Source organism: Sphaerodactylus townsendi, linkage group LG07 (assembly GCF_021028975.2).
Source record: "Sphaerodactylus townsendi isolate TG3544 linkage group LG07, MPM_Stown_v2.3, whole genome shotgun sequence".
In the NCBI taxonomy this organism is placed as follows: Eukaryota; Metazoa; Chordata; class Lepidosauria; order Squamata; family Sphaerodactylidae; genus Sphaerodactylus; species Sphaerodactylus townsendi.
In genome coordinates this window covers 104,954,602-104,967,403 of record NC_059431.1, presented here as the reverse complement: position 1 = coordinate 104,967,403, position 12,802 = coordinate 104,954,602, and positions in this window count along the sequence as shown.

Genomic DNA, 12,802 nt, shown 5'->3' with positions numbered 1-12,802 from the left:
TCAAGACAGTTTACCTCATCCATGAAACTGACAGTGTCCTATAAAGCACACATGGACAAACCCATCATAAAATTTTATAGGCCAGCTAGCATTATGAGAGGATGAACTAAAACTAAACAATCCATGACTGATCCGGCCGTTAAAGAATATTCCACAGCTTCCTTCCAACATTAGAAGATAAATATAGTGACCAATTACAAACTGTCAACTTATAGTAAGAAGGGCACTATACAACCTTCATCTAATTGGCTGTAGTACTTGTTTGGTTATCTGTGGAGAAATCCCTTTAAGGGCGGTATATAAATTAAATATCGAATCGAATCGAAAAAAGGAACTCACATCCATTTTTATCTCTCTGAAGAAATATCCCTCCACACATTGCTCAGAGATAGGCCCTGCCTTGGTAGCAGAGCATCTGCTGTACACGCAGAAGGTACTAGAATCAGTCTCGAGTATATCCGGTTAAAATTATCAGGTGGTAGGTGATGGGCAAGACTTATTGCTGAGACCCTTCAAGAATTGCTGCTAGTAAAAGTAAACACTCTTGACTTTGATAGACCAATGGCGCCACTTAGTATAAAGTAGGGATTCCCAAAGTGGGCATTACTGCCCACCTGAGGGGGGTGGATGGAAACATCAAGGGGGGTTGGTGAGGAATTTGGGGGCAGTAGCTGGATGGCAGAGAATTTTGGGGTGGTAAGGGGCAGCACAGGGATTCCTGGGCCAGCTGACAGGAAAAAGGTCTTGTCCTTCCATCTTGGTGACTTGGTGAGTTTTAAAGGAGATGCAACAGCACTCTCCTCACTGGGTAGTCCAAAGTGGGGTCAGGGGGAACCAAGGCAAAGAGCCCATCGCTGCTGCTTTCCAAGGCAAGATTTGTGTAGCCCCAGGGAAGGAAGCCAAGGCAAAGAGCCCCATCTCTGCTGCCTTGCACATCAAGATTTTTTGCAACAGCACTAACCTCACTGTGTAGCCCTGAGAGGAGTGGAAGCCAAGTTGCTGCTCCTTTGCAAGTCAAGATTTTTTTAAAGGAAAAGCAGCCTGGGGTGGGGGGAGCTTGGGGGTGTGTAGCCTGGGGGTGGGGGAGCCAAGAGTCCGCAGAGCCCTGTCTCTGTTGCTTTGCAAGGCAAGATTTTTTTGCCACAGCGCTCTCCTTGTCGTGTAGCCTAGAACCCAAGGCAAAAAGCCCCATTGCTGATGCTTTGCAAGGCAAGATTTTTTTGCCACAGCACTCTCCTCATCATGTAGCCTAGAACCCAAGGCAAAAAGCCCCATTGCTGTTGCTTTGCAAGGCAAGATTTTTTGCCACAGCACTCTCCTCGTCGTGTAGCCTAGAACCCAAGTCAAAAAGCCCCATTGCTGCTGCTTTGCAAGGCAAGACTTTTTTAAAAGGAAAAGCAGCAGCATTCTCCTTGCTGTGTAGCTGGTGGGTGGGATGGGGCAAATGAAGGCAAAGAGTCCGCAAAGGCATTTTTATTAGTCATTTACATGGTTCTCTAAAAGACCTTTCTGACCACTACCCTGCACTGTGGAACAAAGTCAGAGGCTGATTATGCACGGATCTGCTGTGCGATGGGGGCAAATATCTTTTGCAGCAAGATTTCTTGTACGGACCTATTTCCTCAAGCCCCACTTTCACTTCCTATCCTTGCCATGGCAAGCGAGACCACTTCTAGCATGAATTTAATTTTGCCTTGCCACCAGAGCAGACAGATATGCCAGTGAGCACAGCCTTGCCCTAGTCCTCTTCCCTCTGCCCCACAGCCAGCCTACCTAGCTCCACCCTCCCCAGTCCCCCACACAGCTGTCCACACCTTCCCCCTCACCCCCATCCCATGTTGTCAGCTCCTTCCTGCTTCTCTAAGTGCTTATATCGAGATTTCAATATAAGCCAGTCTCTTTCTGGCTCCAACCCCACTCTATTCCCACCCTCCCCAATGATTGGGAGGGCTTTTTAAAACTTTATTTGAAACAAGTCTCTTTTAAAAAACAAGCCTCTCTCTCTACTGCAGCAGCAGCAGGAGAGAAAGAGTGTGTGTGTGTGTGTGGAGGGGAAGGGAAGGGAAGGGAAGGAAGGGGGACTGAATGGTCTAGAAAATTTCTCTGATTTCTGTGATATAAATCATAGAGGTATAGGGAAATTCCTTAAGCATCACCATGGATGCAATTTTCCAACTTTTCCCCCTCCTGTTCCTCAGTTTCTCAAAGATGGAGGATTGGGGTCATGGCAGGGGCAGGTAAATCAGAGAGTGTGAAAAAGCAGAACTGTAGGTTGTGGCAGCTGTATAAGCTCCAGGCCTTTGAAGGAAGTTTCTCCTGAGGCAATCTCTGCCACAATTCCAAGAAACTGTGTTTTAATGTTAGCCAGATGGACATAAGAGATTCTTGCCATATGTCCTCACCAAAGACTTGTGGACCTTTTAAGATACTCCTGCAGAGTTCCAAGGGTCAGACTCCAGTCTGATAACCACGGGCTTAGTGCAAATGTCCTCTTGATGTGCTAGTGACTAGATATAGGAAACTCTTTTCAGGATCCTGCTAAACTCCACCCTCCCTGGGCAGAGACACCCCCCCCCCTCCCCCAAATCTCCAGGCATTTGCCCAGGCGCTGCTGGCAAACCTAAATTTGTCCATTATTTAATTTTCTTATGTTTTAATGTGGGGATTTTGAAACATGAATTGGATTGTTATTGCATAAGCATTTATTGTCATTGCGCACGCACCACGAAATTTACAGCAGCATTCCTCGATGCACACAATTTCAGACTCATACCCCATCCTCACTTTCCCCTTCCTCCACCCATCCCTACACAGCCCCAAACACATCAACACGAAGCCGCGGAGTTTAGCATAGCCACAGCTTTAGAGTAGAAGCTGTCTCTAAGCCTCTTTGTCCTAGTTTTGATAGACCTGTATCGTCTGCTGGATGGTAACAGTTCAAAAAGAGAGTGTGCTGGATGAGATGGGTCTCTCAGAATATTTTGGGCTTTCTTTAGGCTTTGGGAATTATAGAGTTCTTCCAAGGAGGGGAGAGGACAGCCGATAATCCTCTGTGCAGTAGTGATCACCCTTTGGAGCGCCTTCCTATCTGTCACTGTGCAACTGGAGAACCATACACAGATGGTATGTTTCTGTCCTTGGAATCTGGTGTGGCATCTTTAGCCACCTAGAGTCTGAGGAGATGGGATATAATCCTTTCAAGAAGCATTATGGTGAAAAGAGCAATATTTCTCACTAAAATTACTCCAAAATATACAAATGTCGAATTGCACATAGCTTCTCCGCTCCCTTACAAAATAATGCAAAACAATAAAAATGTTAAACTTCAGTATTAAAATGGTCTGAAATAAATTTGCACCTGTAGTGATAACTCTCATTTTGTTGATCAGGTGCATCTAATAGAGCCACATTAGGAAAACAGAGAAATGTATAGTCGATAACAGATGCAAAATATGCAAAGGATTATATCCTATATTTTATAGCCTATATTTTTAAATAAATGCACAAATGTGGACAGCACTGGGCTACACAGATTGAAGCCTTTTTCCACATTGCCGCTATAGAAATGATGGTAAAGAATGGGGTCGCGTCTGCAAATTCTCTTCTTTGGCCATGCTAAAGGTGCTGTATCAATAGCTCAGGAAATATAAGCCTGCTGTTTATTCACAGCGGAGATGAAAGCAGACCGCAGAAGTCCTGCCAGCTTCCTTAACGCTCTCGTGACTTTCGGAGAAAGACTTCCTTAACGGGGAGAGAAGGAATTCCAATCTAGAGTAACTCATGGGTCAGTGACCTTCCTCCTAAAGTTGCACAGAAGAGGAGCCAACGACCCACGGTCCAAATTGCTCTGCCATTGTCGGCCAGCAAACGTGTTTGGGACGGACATCAAGGATAAGGAAAGTTAGACATCCTATTTCATATGCATTGTTATGTACAGACATGTCCTTAGTGCAGACGGCTGTTTGCAGGTCCTCAGTGAGGTGGAAGGGAATGAACTGTCAGTCCATGCTACTGACAGCCCTCAAAACCAGTCCCAACCAATCAAGGGACTTGTGGTTTGGGCTAAAGTCTGGTGTCATGTCCAACACCATAGTGACATCTGGTGGTGAAAGTGCAGACCGCATCCTAGTTGATTTTTGAAAGAGGAGGGGGAGGAATCTACTGTAAAGCCACTTCTGAAAAGAAAAAAAAAGGAGCCATGGCAATTTTGCCTCAATATTGATCCGTAGGATGCAGCTGGAAATGTCATGGGCAGGAGTCAAATCATAAAAGCTAAGCCTGCAAATTTAAAGAATTGGTTAACGCCTGTTCTGCTCACGCTGGTGGTGGCTACTGAGGTGTGTTCCAGGAACTGGCAGAGACAAAGGATCCCTTTGCTTAGTTCAAGAAGCATCATGGTGAAAAGAGCAATGTTCCCACTAAAATTACACCAAAATATGCAAAGGAATATATCCCATACAGCAGTGCTGAGGGGGGTACCCTGTCAATCCCTAGGGTCTTGAAAACTATAAAGTGGCAGGCAGTGGAGTACTGCCCACGGGGACAGGTGCGGTGAAGTGACCCCGAGCGCAACGGCAGGGGGGTGCAAAATAGCCCGCTCTCCCCTGCGCCAACCCAGCTTGGAGGAGAGGCGCTTAAAGACAGAGCCAGCCTGCTTCCAGGAACCAGCCTGCTGCTGCGGCGCCCATCTGAACTGCCTTCTTCCCTCCCCAGGCCCTTGGGGGCAGGGCTCTGGGGTGCTGCGATGCCCATCCGAGCCATCCCAAGCCCTGCCCCACGTTTTTGGCTACAGTTCACCACCACCACCCTTCCCAGTTCCTTCACTAAGTACTGCTGCAACTCGTTCGGCAGGTGGAAGTATTCAAACTTCAGTCAGTATTCAAACTTCTTGAAAATACTAAGAGCCCAGTGATCAGGGACTGACCTCTGATCTAATATCTATAGAAGTCATCAGAACTGGGTAAAAGAAGCAGGTGCATTTTTCCTCCCTCTTTCCAGACAAGTTGTACCTGCCAAAAACGCCCTCCACATCGACTCCATTTGCACAGGCTAGGCTTCTCGATATCACTCTTCTATATCCCTGTGTCTAATTTTTGTGATTTTATATTTACACACTCTTATATATGTCTACCAATATATGATACCCTTCTTTCATCTAACGAAGGGGGGGGGTCTACTTCACCAAAACTTCATGTTGCAATAAATCTTTAGTAAGTAAATCAGTAAGAATTCTATTTCAGCTGACCCTTGTAACTTTACCTAGCGCAAGAGCAGGGACAAATTGGATTATGTAGTGGAGCTGGATGCAAACTTCTGAGACCACTGGGATTGCTGTTGCTCACATTAAAAAGATTGTTGTTTGTCATCTAGCAGAGCAATCTTTACAAATCACTATTATATCTCCCACCAATACAACAATAATGATAATAATCTAGTGCCTGAACTAACAGTTCTAACTTCTGTTCCATACGTAAAAACATAAGAAAAGTCATGCTCTATCAGACCAAGGTCCAGCAGTCTGTTCACACAGTGGCAAACCAGGTGTAATTACCAGGAGTAATTGATAAAGGGTGGAGGAGAAGAAACATCCTTGTACTTCTTTATTAAATCATTCAGAAATATCAATTCTCCCCCTCTGTTCATAATATTAACAAACGGCTGCTACTATATTAAGTACTTTCTAAGTGACTCCATGGCAAAGAGGGGTAAACTGCCGTCAAAAGCTCTGCTCACAACCTGAGTTCAATTCCGACAGAAGTTGGTTTCAGGTAGCCACCTCAAGATTGACTGAACCTTCCATCCTTCCAAGGTTGATAAAATGAGTACACAGCTTGCAGGGAGTAAAGTGTAGATGTGGAGAATGCAATGGCAGATGACTCTATAAACAAATCTGGCTAGTAAAAATGAGAAAAGTGTGGAAAATAGGGAGAGAAAGTTAGAAGAAGAGAGGGGAGTGTTTTATCTTGCTGCAACACATTAACTACAGCTTTGAAAGATCTGTCTGGCAAACTCGTGGAGCTGCTGGATGCAAGGAAATGAAGAGGGAAAGGATAGACTGATGGAGACAACTTCCTTGTTCGAAGGCTGGCAATTACTGTAGCAGCCATCGACCATGCTGGCTTTTCTTGCCTTGCTCCAATGCCGGTTGGTTGATGGGCTTAGCAGAAGGATATAAGCAAGTTTGCATTCGTATCGCAGAAAAGCGGACCTAGACAATAGTCAGAGTGCCTTTTACTGTGCTCCGACCGTCCTCCCCTGTGCCTTTGGTGGGTGCAACCAGAACTGCTTTAAGAGTAAAATAAAGAGAAAGATGAAGGAGGAGGAGTTTGGATTTATACCCCACCTTTCTCTCCTATAAGGCAGTGATGGCGAACCTACGGCACAGGTGCCAGAGGTGGCACTCGGAGCCCTCTCTGTGGGCACGTGCACACAGAGTTCGCCACACACACACACACACATCTAGGCTGGCCTGGGTCACTGAGCACGGGCCTGGTGCCTGTGCTCCAGGTGGCTGCTGCCCGAGGGGGGGCGCGGAGAGTAGGCAGAGATGCTAGAGAGGCACAGAGCAGTGCGTGCGGGACTTGCAGGAGGCTAGAGCAGGCTGGCCCCTGCTCGATCAGGTGTGGTGGAGGAAGAGGGAGCCAACCGGTTTTTTCTAAACTAAAACCTCAGCATTGCCAGGTTGGCACTTTGCGATAAATAAGTGGAGTTTGGGTTGCTATAAGGAAACTCAAGGTGGCTAAGGCTTACAAGCTCCTTTCCCTTCCTCTCCCCACAACAGACACCTTGTGAGGTAGGTGGGGCTGAGAGAGTTCCAAAGAACTGTGACTAGCCCAAAGTCACTCAGCAGGAATGTAGGAATGAGGAAGCACATCTGGTTCACCAGATAAGCCTCCGCTACTCAGGTGGAGGAGTGAGGAATCAAACCTGGTTCTCCAGATTAGAATCCACTTGCTCTTAACCACTACACCACGCTGGATGTAGAATGACACTGGCTACCAGGGCCTGCCAGCTGACATGGGCCCCAGGAATTTTGTCCCCCCAGCACCCACATCGGCAGTGCAGCTCAGCTGTTCCGTCTTCATAATTTCCTCGGTGTTTTTTCTCTCTTGCATGGGGCCAATCCACAAGTACAAAAGCAATTAAGTAGCAGAGAAATCTTTTTTCTCCTCATAGTGGTAGGGTTGCCAAGTTTTACATTTCTATTTATGACTTCACCAAGTCTTTGTGCAGCAGCACCCTCTGTCAGGTTCTTCCATAGCGCCACCCACTGCATCCCCCACCCCAGCTCAATTGATTCGCATCCCCACCTCCTCTCCAAATTCTACCTACCCAATCCCCTTTGTGATGCTTGCCTCAGCAACCCCTTAATAGACGATGTTCATTCCAGTGGACCCCCCTCAACAGAAGTGATTAAATTGCAACAACATCTGCCTGAGTCCAAACTCGTCCTGGTTTGGGAACAGCAAGTTCTTGGCTGTTCTTGCAAAGCCCCAACATTTGGGATCAGTTGCTTCAGAAGCAAACAAAGGGGCAGGATCCCACCGATGAAAAGAAGGAAGGAAGAAGACACAATTGCAGTTAAATATTTATTCTGGGACTCTGTGTTTTGAGCAATTGCTCCTCCTCAGAAGCATAGTACTCAGAATACACATTTAACAATACCAGTAGACTCTTTCTTTCTTTGTTGAGGAATCGAGCTAATTTGTTCAGTTTCTCCTTACCTTCTTTTTCAGACATGAACAAATATTTCCGGGAGTAAAAAAATCTTTCTCTTTCATGTGTCTGTGGATATTTTTAATAGGATCATGTATTCATGTCAGTGTGAGACAAAGTTTCTGGGACGCTGCCCCACAGACCACTGCAAAATTAGAAAACTTTCTCTGGGCCCCTTGAAGAAGGGTAGGGTACAGACGGACGGACGGACGGACGGACGGACGGACGGACGGACGGACGGACGGACGGAGAGAGAGAGAGAGAGAGAGAGAGATGGATAGATAGATGGATAGATAGATAGATAGATAGATGGATAGATAGACGGATAGATAGGCGGATAGATAGACGGATAGATAGATAGACGGATGATAGATAGATAGACGGACGGGCGGGCGGGCGGGCGGGCGGGCGGGCGGGCGGGCGGGCAGGCAGACGGACGGACGGATGGACGGATGGATATCGACGGACTAATTTGACCATTTGACAGACAGACAGACGAACGGACTAGACAAGACATTGACAGATAGATAGATAGATAGATAGATAGATAGATAGATAGATAGATAGATAGATAGATGGATAATTCCTACACAAAAGAAGTGCTTCCTTCTGTGTGCTCGATGGGTAACAATCATCAAAGAATAATTAAAAAGCTAACTACAGTGATTAAACCACTTCAGTCTCTTCCTGCCGTTGGCTACCTAAAGCCCACTTGAATGAAAGCATATTAGGACTTTTTGGAAGGAGGCCAGATTTGAAGCTCTCTCTGTGTGTGTATGTACAGTGCTGTCAAGTTCCCTTCAACTTAGGCAGCCCCATAGGCTTTCAAGAGACATTCAGAAGTGGTTTGCCATTGCCTGCCTCTGCATTGCAGCTTTGGTATTCATGGGTAGTCTCCCACCCAAATACAGGCTAGGGCTGACCCTGCTTCGCTTCTAAGATCTGACAAGATTGGACTTAGCCTGGGCCATCCGGGTCAGGAGCTCTTGTGAATTTCAAAGAGTTTTAAGACTCACAACAAAGGGACTTCTGTGGTTCCTTATAGGTTTCACTGACGTGTCTTAGCGTTGCATGACGAACTTGAAAGGCAATTTGCCCACCATTATTAATGAAATACATGCAAATTCATCTTTCCTGTACGGAACTACAGGGACTGGAGAGCAACTATAATCCCTCCCCCCCAAGAACTGAAGAGAAAGGAGGGGAGGTTATCTGGAATGATTCCATTTTTCACTTTGTGAAATCAGTCTGAAAATCCCCACAAACTTTTTTAAAAACACCTTTTTGACTAAAAGCAACAGTAGGTCCCCCCTCCCCCCTCGTGAATACATCCTAGGAAGAAAAACCACTTTGGGTACTTTTAAAGCTATTGTCTTGTGTCCATCAGAGCTGAATCAAGTGGATGATGTAACTGAACACCTCCAGTGCAAAATAAGATATTTTATTCCTATATTATCATGTATTATTCCTACATTATCATTCCTACATTATCATGGAGCAGCAGTGGCGCAGGAGGTTAAGAGCTCATGTATCTAATTTGGAGGAACCAGGTTTGATTCCCAGCTCTGCCGCTTGAGCTGTGGAGGCTTATCTGGGGAACTAGATTAGCCTGAGCACTCCCACACACGCCAGCTGGGTGACCTTGGGCTAGTCACAGCTCCTTGGAGCTCTGTCAGCCCCACCTACCTCACAGGGTGTTTGTTGTGAGGGGGGAAGGGCAAGGAGATTGTAAGCCCCTTTGAATCTCCAGCAGGAGAGAAAGGGGGGATATAAATCCAAACTCTTCTTCTTCTCTTCTATTTGCCTTCCCCCCCCCCTTTTTTTTTTAAGCCTACACAATTTTGTAGATTGTTCTGCCCCTTGCTGGCTGTTGTACTAATGTATATGGAACTGTGTGAGTTAGGAAAGTTGGCAGGGCTGATAACTGGTCAAGCGTCTGTTCATGTCCTTCTTTCTTCTCGGACTTCTTTCTTCTATTTCCCAGCCCATCCCTGCGGTTTCAACCATGTAACATCAGCTTTCCAAATTGTAAATATGTCACAAAATCTCCCCTTCCAGAGAATTCAATTTTTCATGGGCCATGAATTATTAATGCCCTAAAGTGTTCTCCTAGCGGCTGCGTGCGTTTTCGGTTCTTTGCTCTTTCCTCTTCCCCCTCCCCCAAACACAATCCGCCGTTGCAGTTTTGACTGCGCCAGCAAAAGGCCTCGCTTCTTGCGTCTTGAAGTGCCCGTCCAAGTTTACCACAAGGGTAGTGTTGCAACAAGGCCCTTTACACAAGCTCTTTTGCTGCCAGGAGACAGATCAATACTGCTTAAGATGTCTTTCAATAAAGATCTCGTTTTGCTTTGCTATTTACAAATGACGCAGAGGCACAACAGAGTAAAAATCAAGATTATCTCATACAGATCCATTTGACTGAGGTTCAGAAGTACTCACACAACTCAGCCTCATGTGCATGTCTTTGCCTACAAATGAAATTCTAAACGCTCTTTTGGAATCCTAAGAATGCAAGATTTGTCTCGCTGGTCCAGGGCAAAGATCCACCCATTCTAGCATTTCGGTTCCAGGAACCCCAGAGCTGAACCAACCCACAAAAAAAAAGAGAACGAACAAGGAGGCCAGGTGTGCCAAACAGCCTAGAGGGTCAGGCGTTCCAAACAACCCAGCTGCCCCCCATGCCCACCCTCGGGGGGGTGCCCCTGACCCCCATGGACAGCTGACATGCAGGACTCAGTCTCCCCTTCTACTGGCAGGAGACAGGGCAAAGTAGGCCCTGTTTGTACCACTAGGCATGAAATCGACATGCATTGATCATCATAAGAGAGTAGGACAGGTAAGAACATAAGAACAAAAGAACTAGCCTGCTGGATCAGACCAGAGTCCATCTAGTCCAGCACTCTGCTACTCGCAGTGGCCCACCAGGTGCCTTTGGGAGCTCACGTGCAGGATGTGAAAGCAATGGCCTTCTGCTGCTGCTGCTCCTGAGCACCTGGTCTGCGAAGGCATTTGCAATCTGAGATCAAGGAGGATCAAGATTGGTAGCCATAGATCGACTTCTCCTCCATAAATCTGTCCAAGCCCCTTTTAAAGTTATCCAGGTTAGTGGCCATCACCACCTCCTGTGGCAGCATATTCCAAACACCAATCACACGTTGCGTGAAGAAGTGTTTCCTTTTATTAGTCCTAATTCTCCCCCACCCACCCCCCAGCATTTTCAATGATATATTTCACTCTCCTGCCTCTCCAAGGTGTATTGAGGGTGTGTGTGTGTGTGTGAGATGAAGATGGCTTCTAGTGTGCTCTGATGCCTGGCCTAGCCCTGTTCCAGGGGGGTGAGGAGAATGGGCAGCATCTTCCTGCCTCCCCCCCCCCCCTTTTTTTCGCCTCCCTGTGATGTGGGGTGCGAGGGACACTGCTTGTCTGCCTTCCCCTGAGGGCAGCGTGCCTTGAACGCCAAAAGCACCCTTGCCCAGTTCTCCCCAAACCTTGGGCTGTCTCTGTAAAACTGATATCCGCAAGCATTTCCAAAGATGACTTTTATCGATTTTGAACATTGCTCTATATAGTTTGGATTTACTGATCTTTTGTTTTTCTGGCAAGACGACATGCCGTCCAGAGATTTACGTGAGGCGTCCTCCATAGGCTGATGACACCCAATTCTGTTTCGCTGTTTCCAGTGGAACCAGCTGATGCCTGTTTTCTGGCACCTGCCAGACCCGTTTTTAATATTTTGCTCTGCTGATATTTCAGCGATGTTGTTTGTTTTTGAGGGTTTTAAAATGATCATGGGTCTTCTTCTGATAATGAAAGGGCATGGTGGAGGACCATCCCTCTTTCCCTCTACAGGATGTATAATTGTATCCCCTGCTGATCCTGATCACTCCAGCCACGCGTGGTTCTCAAAGTCTAAAGTCACTGAAGAACACTTTCTGTCTTTATGATCTAGGGTACCAACAGAAACCCTGTTGTGACAACCTACGCAAGACCCCTTTGGAATCCATTTATGTCAGGGGTCTGCAACCCGTGGCTCTTGAGCCACATGCGGCTCTTTCAGCCTTATACTGCGGCTCCGCATGGCCTGGAGGTCGGAGGGTAGCGTGGGCATGTCCCTCCAGCCCTCCAGAGCAGCACTGGAAGGAAAGGTGAGGGAAGGGGCCGAAACAGAGGCAGCTCCGTGCGTGCAGGCGCCACTTTTCGCATCCCCTCCATTCACCTCTCCTTCCAGCGCTGCTCTGGAGGGTTGGAGGGACATGCCAATGCTGCCCTTCAACCCCTGGAGGTTGGAGGGTAGTGTAGGGATGTCCCTCCAGAGCAGCTGCCATCCCCCCTCTGCCCCATGGAGCACGCAGCTGCCTGCTCAGTTGGGCAGAGGGGTTTCCCTGTCCGTCGCCTACGCCTCTGCCTCTCAGCGCTGGAAGGAAAGGTGAGTGGAGGGGCCGAACCAGAAATGGCTCCATGCGGAGCCATTTCTCCAGCTCAGTAGTTCTTTGGGGTCATGGAAAACGGGTCCAAATGGCTCTTTGGGTGGTAAAGGTTGCCGACCCCTGATTTATGTGAACTGAGGGCTTGCAAACCTCAATGTTAAGTAGCCAAACCTATAATCCTCTGTCTAGTTACTCCCGGTTAGACCCATTAAAAAAAATCAAGGAGATAACTTCGGGAGACACCGTTGCAGGGGTTGAGGGTTTCCCTCAAACAAATATTCAGGCCTCTCCGAATCTTAAATTGGGTCCGTCTCTTTTCCAATGTTCTCCCCTAATCAGTAGCCATTACTAGGCACAAGTTGGTCAGAGGTGTGGTGAGGAAGAGTTCTACCCACGCTCTGTTTCTACTGGGGAAGGGGGTTAATGGGCCACTTCTTGGGTCTCTGCATGAGTAAGCAGGTGGGTGTTGTTGGCCTCTCAGCCTTTGAGTACTTGGCCATTAAAAATAATTTGCTGACTAAAATTATAAGGGGAAAAGCTAGAGGGTGGGTGGGGAGAAGTCTGCTTTCTCCAGCTGCAGCTCAAGTCAGAAGGTGTCCCACCCCCCGCTCCCCACCCCCCACATTCCACCACCACCACCCCTCACAAAATGGAGAAGT